Source organism: Montipora foliosa, chromosome 2 (assembly GCF_036669935.1).
Source record: "Montipora foliosa isolate CH-2021 chromosome 2, ASM3666993v2, whole genome shotgun sequence".
Classification (NCBI taxonomy): Eukaryota; Metazoa; Cnidaria; class Anthozoa; order Scleractinia; family Acroporidae; genus Montipora; species Montipora foliosa.
Window position 1 is genome coordinate 6,587,874 of NC_090870.1, and position 7,500 is coordinate 6,595,373.

At 38.3% G+C, this 7,500-nt stretch overlaps 1 protein-coding gene across 3 annotated transcripts in view; it reads right to left on the reverse strand.

The window, feature by feature from the left end:
- LOC137988964 (uncharacterized) overlaps window positions 1–3,051 on the reverse strand; it is a 20,469-nt gene extending 17,418 nt beyond the window's left edge. The window contains exon 1 of one of the 3 annotated variants that reach the window (XM_068834898.1): window positions 2,912–3,051. The gene's annotated coding sequence lies outside the window, so the exon portion shown is untranslated. Of the gene's footprint in view, window positions 1–2,852 lie in introns of all 3 variants that reach the window. The other 2 variants (XM_068834896.1, XM_068834905.1) reach the window with 2 other exon arrangements.
- Window positions 3,052–7,500: the final 4,449 nt, after the last annotated feature.

Here is a 7,500-nt window from a genome sequence, read left to right on the forward strand (position 1 = left end):
CGTGATTGCCTCTGAAGAAAGAGATACCGAGTCCAAAGTCCAAAAGAGTGTTTTCACGTGACGTCACGGCAACCATTGGTGTACCTGAACAATGAAACGGCGGCCATGTTGGTGTACCCAACTGGGCAACTAAGCCTCCGGGAATTGAGCTCTATCATCGTGCAAACGTTTTCTTTTGTTTCGGTGGAAAAACAAGGTTACTGATTTGGCAAACTACGGGACCCGGTTGTTTAACCCTTTGGCTACTAGGGATTTGGCCGAAAAACACGTTTTGAAGCTAGTTGAGGGGTTTTTTGGTCACTGTCGTGCTGTTTAAGAGCTAAATCTCCCTACAAGCCCGTTCCCAGGTTGTACACTCCGCGGCCTTTTCAACCAGGTGCAAAATAAGCGCTTGCAAAGTTCAGGCATGCGCAGAAAACAAAATTTCGACAGTTTTTGGGTTTAAAAGTAGCACAACACTTTCGACTTTCACTTTTCGCTTTCTCTCCTTCCCTCTCTTTTCGCTTTCTTTGCCTCATTTTTTTTTTTTGAACTTGCTGGGCATTTGGTAGGCTTTATTTTGGTGGGAAGAGTTTCTGAGAAACCTTTCATCATCTTAGAATTAGGTGCTCAGAAAGGTAGGTGGGTAATGGAGCAAGCTTTTCATGGAGATTTTCAGGTCAGTGTTACATGTTTTTTTTGGCCGTTTCTCCAGTTTCCTTGACTCAATTGTGCTCATTCTGGTATAGTTTGAAAGATCTCTTCTCCCTGCACAAGTTAGTGAACAAAGCTGTTCCTGACCGTTAAAAGTGATGACGTCACAAGGGGTAGATGGGACCGTGGATAAAGCTGGACGTATTTTGCCAGATAGTAATCAAAGGGTTAAAAGCGGATTAACGCTAATCCCAGATTAAGAATTAACCAAAGAAGTTTATTTCTCTGCTCCACAATTGTGTTCAACGCTAATATTCGGCAAAATTTGACATTAGAAGAAGTCGATCTTGAAAAACAAAAATAAGCAAAACAAACTTTCACCAAAAAGTTGAAAACAAAAGTTTACGCTAACCCTAGATTAAGTTAATCGATAAAATATCCCGCCGCCATACGCAGGCCAACCAGAACCGAGATCCTTACAAACGCTATGATAGCTCGACTTCAGAGGGCACTGCAATTACGTGAGGTGCTCGCGTTGCAACCTCGTTCCCAGGGTCTCCCTTCTCTGCCAATGGAGGTAGAGAAGGGAGACCCTGGGAACTAGGAAGCTCGGGTTGTACCAGTTGCACACAACAAACTGGTAGCAAATGCAGGCCGATTAGCTTAGGTGACAGGTGGTTGGCCTATGTAACAACGCCTTTCTAGAAGCGGTCACTAGATTGGGCAAATTAAATGGAATCCTTTGAAGAAGGCAGATCAAGTGAATTCAAGTGTGATGTTCTTTTCGCACGGCAAAAGAGGTTTTTTTCGTTTACTTTGTTCACGAATATTTAAGGGAATCTTAAGGTGTTTAAAACCTGCACTTTTAAAGGGAATTTTAAATGCGTTTTAAACAGTAGAAGAACATACTAAACGAACAATGAACACAGCGGGCTGCTGCCACAAGGTTTCTTTCATGACACCTTTGTTAAGAGATTTTCCACGGCTGGATGCGTTGCTTCCCCCAGCTGTACTGTAATAAGCCGACCGACACCTTTTTTTGTTTTTTTGAAATTTAGCCTTGGTCTTCGAGTGATGGTCAAAAACAAATCGTCTTATCAATGATACATCAAGATAGGTCAAAACAAAATTTTTGAGACATCACTGCCTTTTTCTGTTGTTAGAGGCCGTTTTTATGCTAGAGATGTTAAAGTCGTCAAGACGCATTTGACGTCTGAGACGTTAAAGCCGTCTGGTATAAAAACGGGACGCATAAAAGTAGACAAACTAACGGACAAAAACAAGATTTTTCTAAAAATATGACTAGGTTCTATTATCGGAAGACACTGGGCACGAGCAAACTCGGCACCAAATAAACGTTAACACACGAATATATGAGCAAATAACGTGGCGGAATTGCAGCTTCTCAAATTTATGTCTCGACCTCGCCTGGAAGGACAGATGCAAATATTTTTTTTTGTGACAGAAATCAGTCTAGGAATCAGCATTTTCTGGCGATGGACGAGGAACTAGATTTAACCTCAGCGCATGGCTTGTTTGTCTTGTCGACCAAGAAAGCACGGAAGAAACGAAGTGCAGATTAACAAAGGACTCAGGGCTAAATGCGTCCAAGTTAGGGCGTCCCGTTTTTATACTAGACGCATTTAACGTCTGAGACGTTAAAGTCGTCTGTTAGGTGCGTCTAAACGACGCACTTAAAACAAGACGTTAAAGTCGTCAGACGTTAAATGCGTCTGTCTTATTTCTCGTTTTTATACTAGACGTTAAAGTCGTCTTGAGACGACTTTAACGTCTCTAGCATAAAAACGGCCAGTGTTGGTATACGAGCAAAATTCTTATACAATTTCATTTTAATTTGTCTTTCTACCTTTTGATTAACTTTTTAAATTAAAAAAAGGGCCAGTGTTCAGCGTTCGCATAAAAATCGAGTTCTTTTGGTTACGCCCAAAATAATTGTCTCCATTGTTTTGGTTTGAGCCTTTTAGAGGTTGTTTTTGTTTTTTTAGCGAAAATGAATTGAAATAAAAGGCATTTAAACAAACAACTAAACAAGAGATTTGATTTCCTATAGCGACGTATTTTTTAAGACCTTTTAAATTTGGAAACATTTAAAGCTCACAATTTAAAATGAATTTATGATTATTATTTTAAATCTTCCCGTATTATAATTACGGAATATCCATTGTTTAAATATAAAATTATGTTGTTGTTTACTTCACCTGAATTCAAATTATTTGAATTTCAAATAGTTATTGATCACCGGAGGACTTTTCCTTACCAAGTTATGGAGTTCCTGATCTGTGCTAGAAATCACACCGACGATCACAAAGAATCCTCCATTTACTAGGGCCCGTTTTTTAAGGGCACCGAGTTATAAATCACGTTACATTTCATTTGTCTTTTCCGGTGCAGCAAAATGCACAATAGAAAACTCGTGGCGGTGTTTTGATTGGGCAATGCACAATAGAAAGCACGTGGCGCTGTTTACATTAATTATTAAACCCAAACCACGTAGTCCAAAATCATCGAGAGCACTGTGATGCGTTGTTTGGGTCACTGAAGATCGACGTTGCGTTGGCTTAATCGACTTCTTCTTCGGTCGCTCAAAACACATACAAAGAAAGGCACACGCTTTTCGGGGCAGACCGACTCTAAAAGATGTCGAGCGTCAGCTTCGAAACGAGTCGTTCCCTGATTCGAACTGAATGAAACGCGAATGAAATGGACGCAACTACTGAAAGCGATACAAGTCAAATACTAATTCTTTAATAAGCAGCGGCAGCCGGCATACGTAGAAAATGGCGGGAAAACCATGGTCACGTGGTTTCTTTTGTCGTTCGCGTTGGTGATGCTAAATCTCTCTAATAGAGCGAGTTTCAATTGAGTGTCGTAAAACCAAAACCAAAGTAATTACTTTGGCCAATCAAAAAGGACGGAGACAATCCAGTAAACCAATCAAATCTCGAAGTAATTACACGTAGCCGACACAAAGCGCGGGAAAATGTGCACGCGCGAGCGACGATTGGTTTTGGTTTCACTTCTGATCGGTTGGAAAACTTGGCGCGAGAAATTTGAACCAATCACTGAGTGAAGTAATCATAAACCAAAGTAATTATCTAATTACTTTCGACACTCAATTGAAAATTGCTCTAACGAAAATCCGTCGCAGATCAAGACTCTTCTGATGTCATATACATTGGGGTTTGCGTTGTCTGGAAATTGTGAGGGAACCTTTGCAACAATGGTGAAGACAAAGACAACAAAACTCATCGAAAAATTTTGTTTATTCTTGCTATGATTTTTCAAGTAAGGCGATTCGCATTGCTTGTTAGTGCCAATACTCCCGAATTTTAAATTGTTGAACTGGTGTAATAGGGGTTTGAAAGGAAAAAAAATCTCTCTTTAGATTAAAGGAAAGGAACTTTATTTAAGTGTCTAGTCGTTCTAGCGCTAGAGCACTAATTGAGGACACTGTAAACTGAAGTTAATAATTGCTGATCTTCTTAACCAACCATAGAATTAAGTGGGATCATTTTGAAATATTAGCAACTGGTCGATCAGAAATGCATTGTAAATTTAATGATTAACACAAATCAAGTCAAATGTTGGTTTTTGAAGAGAGGGAAAACAAGAATACCCGGAGAAAAACCTCTCGGCGCAGAGTAGAGAACCAACAAACTCAACCCACAAATGGCATAGTATCCGCCAATCAATCCTGGGCTATATACAGTGTTCTCACCACTGCGCCATCCCTTCTTTGTGCCAAGTGGTATAATGTTGTAACTTACCTATCTGAGACAAGAGTGCGAGGCACAATATTGTCCTTTTCATTTATTGGCTGGCACTTGATTCAAGCTGAAACGGATATAGTTTAGTAGGCTGGGTGGCTTCACTCTTAAAAACTGCATGGTCTTCAAAGAATATGGTCCAGTGTTCTTTTGATACGTGCGGCTAACTTTTCTGTGTTTTTAAGAAATAATGAAATTGTATCATCCGACGTCAATTTGTAAGCTCAACAACTTGTAAAGTGTTTCGCAGTTTCTTTAACTAAAAAGGCCTTTCCGCCATTTCATTGTTGTAACATTCATTCATCCCTCTTTTTTTCTTTGTATTTATTTGTATATGTATTTGCATATCTCGCTCTGTATGCGAATGATTTATTTGGCAAACTTGCAGGGCCCGGTTGTTCAAAAGCCGATTCACTTAACGCTAATCCCAGATTGAAAATTAACCAAGGAGAATATTTATCTTTTCCCAAATGCTATTCAACGCTGATATTCGGCAAATTTTTACATTAGAAGACGTCGCTCTTAAGCAAAAGAAACTTTCACCAAAAACTGTTGAAAACATGAAACAAAAGTGTACGCTAACCCTGGATTACGTTAATCGGCTTTCGAACAACTGGGCTTACTCCCGCGTGTTTAGATGATCCCGCGATAAAATATCTTGCCAGATAAACGCAGGCTAACCAGAATCGAAATCCTTACAAACGCTATTATAGCGCCACTTCAGAAGACAGCACAATTACGTGAGGCTCTCGCGTTGTATCAGTTGCAAACAGCAAACTGGTGGCAAATGCAAGCCGATTATCTCAGTAGGACCATCATACTACCATGTGGCAGGTGGTTCGCCTATTCTTCATGCACGTGTTGGTGGAAAGAGCAAAATAGCGAAAAAGTCTTTGGGATTGTGACTCTATTATGATGCAAAACTTGAGTTACATTTTTCTACTGTTTTAGCACCAACATGGCTGTCTTATCAAGTGAGTGCAATCAAAGAATGTAAGAACGCCTTTCTAGAAACGGTCACTAAACTGAGCAATTTAAATGAAATCATTTCAAGAAGGCGGATCAAGTAGATTCAAGTGTGATATTTTTTGGGCAAAAGTGGGTTTTTTTCGTTTACTTTGTTCACGAATTCAAAGGAATGTTAAGCTGGTTAAAACGTGCAGTTTTAAAGTGAATTTTAAATGCGTTTTAAACGGTAGAACGTACTAAAAGAACAATGAACACAGAGGGTTGCTACCACTAGGTTTCTTACGCAAGCATGACGGCCTTTGTGAAGAAATTTTCCACGGCTAGATATATACGTTGCTCCCCCAGCTGTACTGTAATAAGCCGACCGATAAGTTTTCTTCTTTTTACAAAATTAACCTTGGTCTTCGAGTGATGGTCAAAAACAAATCATCTTAATAATGATCGATACATCAAGATAGGCCGAAACAAAATTTTTGAGACGTCGCTGCCTTTCTTTGTTGTTGGTGTTGGTATACGAGAAAAATTCTTGTATAATTTTGTCTTTCTGCCTTTTGATGAACTTTTTAAAGAAAGAAAAAGCCAGTGTTCAGAGTTCGCATAAAAATCGAGTTCTTTTGGTTACGCACAAAATAAAGTATCTCCATTGTTCTTGTTTGAGTCTTTTAGAGGTTGTTTTTGTTTTTTTTTTTTAGCGAAAATGAATTGAAATAAAGTGCGTCTAAACAAACAACCTAACGACCGATTTGATTTCATAGAGCGACGTATGTTTTAAATGTGGAAACATTCTAAGCTCACAATTTAAAAAGAGTATATGAATATTGTTTTAAATTTTGCCAAATTCAATTAACAGAATTAACGGAATGTCCATTGTTTAAATACAAAATTTGTTTGTTTACTTTACCTGAATGCAAATTATTTGAATGTCAAATAATTGTTGATCGCCGGAGGACTTTTCCTTACCAGGTTATGGAGTTCCTGACCTCTTCCAGAAATCACACCGACAATCACAAAGATTCCTCTATTTCAACTTGGTTTTAAAGTTTAACTACAAGGAATAAATTACCTCGTTTACATGCATGGCTTTCGTTTCTGAACAAGGCGTAAACCATGCAAAAAGGTGAGTACGATATGAATTATTCATTATTTTTCATTTAGCTTTGTTCTGTCACACATAAACTTTTTACCACGGCAAAAATGTTGAGTTCTTCAGATGATGCTAAAAACCCTATAATCGTCATCATCACCAATATCACATTTAAAAATTGGTCGTTTATGAATAGTGATATTGTAAGAAATACTGAGTTGTTATCAAAAAGTGCAACAACAACAACAACGTTATTTGCACATTGTTATCCAAACAATATTTACATTTAATAAAGAGTATCTTAATTTTTAAAAAAAATTGGAAGAGCTACGTGCGTATTATTGACAGTGGCACAGAAGAGTTCGAATTACCACCAGAACAGATGATCATGATACAACAGATAATAAAAAAGGCTGAGAAACGAGAAATTTAACAGCAATTAACATTTATAAGAGTACAATTTTAGAAACAAAAAGAGTAATATTAAAATGAAATACCGGAATTAAACAACAGATAATACAAAAGACTTAAAAACGAAAAATTCGACAGCAATTAGAAGCAAGTACATTTTTAGAGTACTAAGAGTAAAAAGAGTGCTATAAGAATAACATACGTTTGAAAATAGGCGCGACAAAAATCCTTGCTACATTATGGACCGGACTTCTTGATCATACGCGACATCCACACCGATTGTGACAAGCTTCTTAAACTTGAATTTGCATTTTCTCTACAGGGAATGTGAACAAATGAGAGCGTTCACTAGAACAGAAACTTATGTCAAATAAGATAACTAATTTTGTTTAGCAGACAGCTGCCTAACCCTAACCCTAAACCAAACTTAACACCCCAATGAGGAAGGAACCAGATATTTTGGCACCCGCCAATTTAAACTTTGCAACAGAGCACCGGCGTCCAGTCTGCAAAAAAACATTTCTCACCTCTATCTTGAGAAGACCGTACACGCACGGTTCTTACGTTACGTTGATGCCTGAACAATGAACTGAAATGTCAATTCCTGGTGAAAGC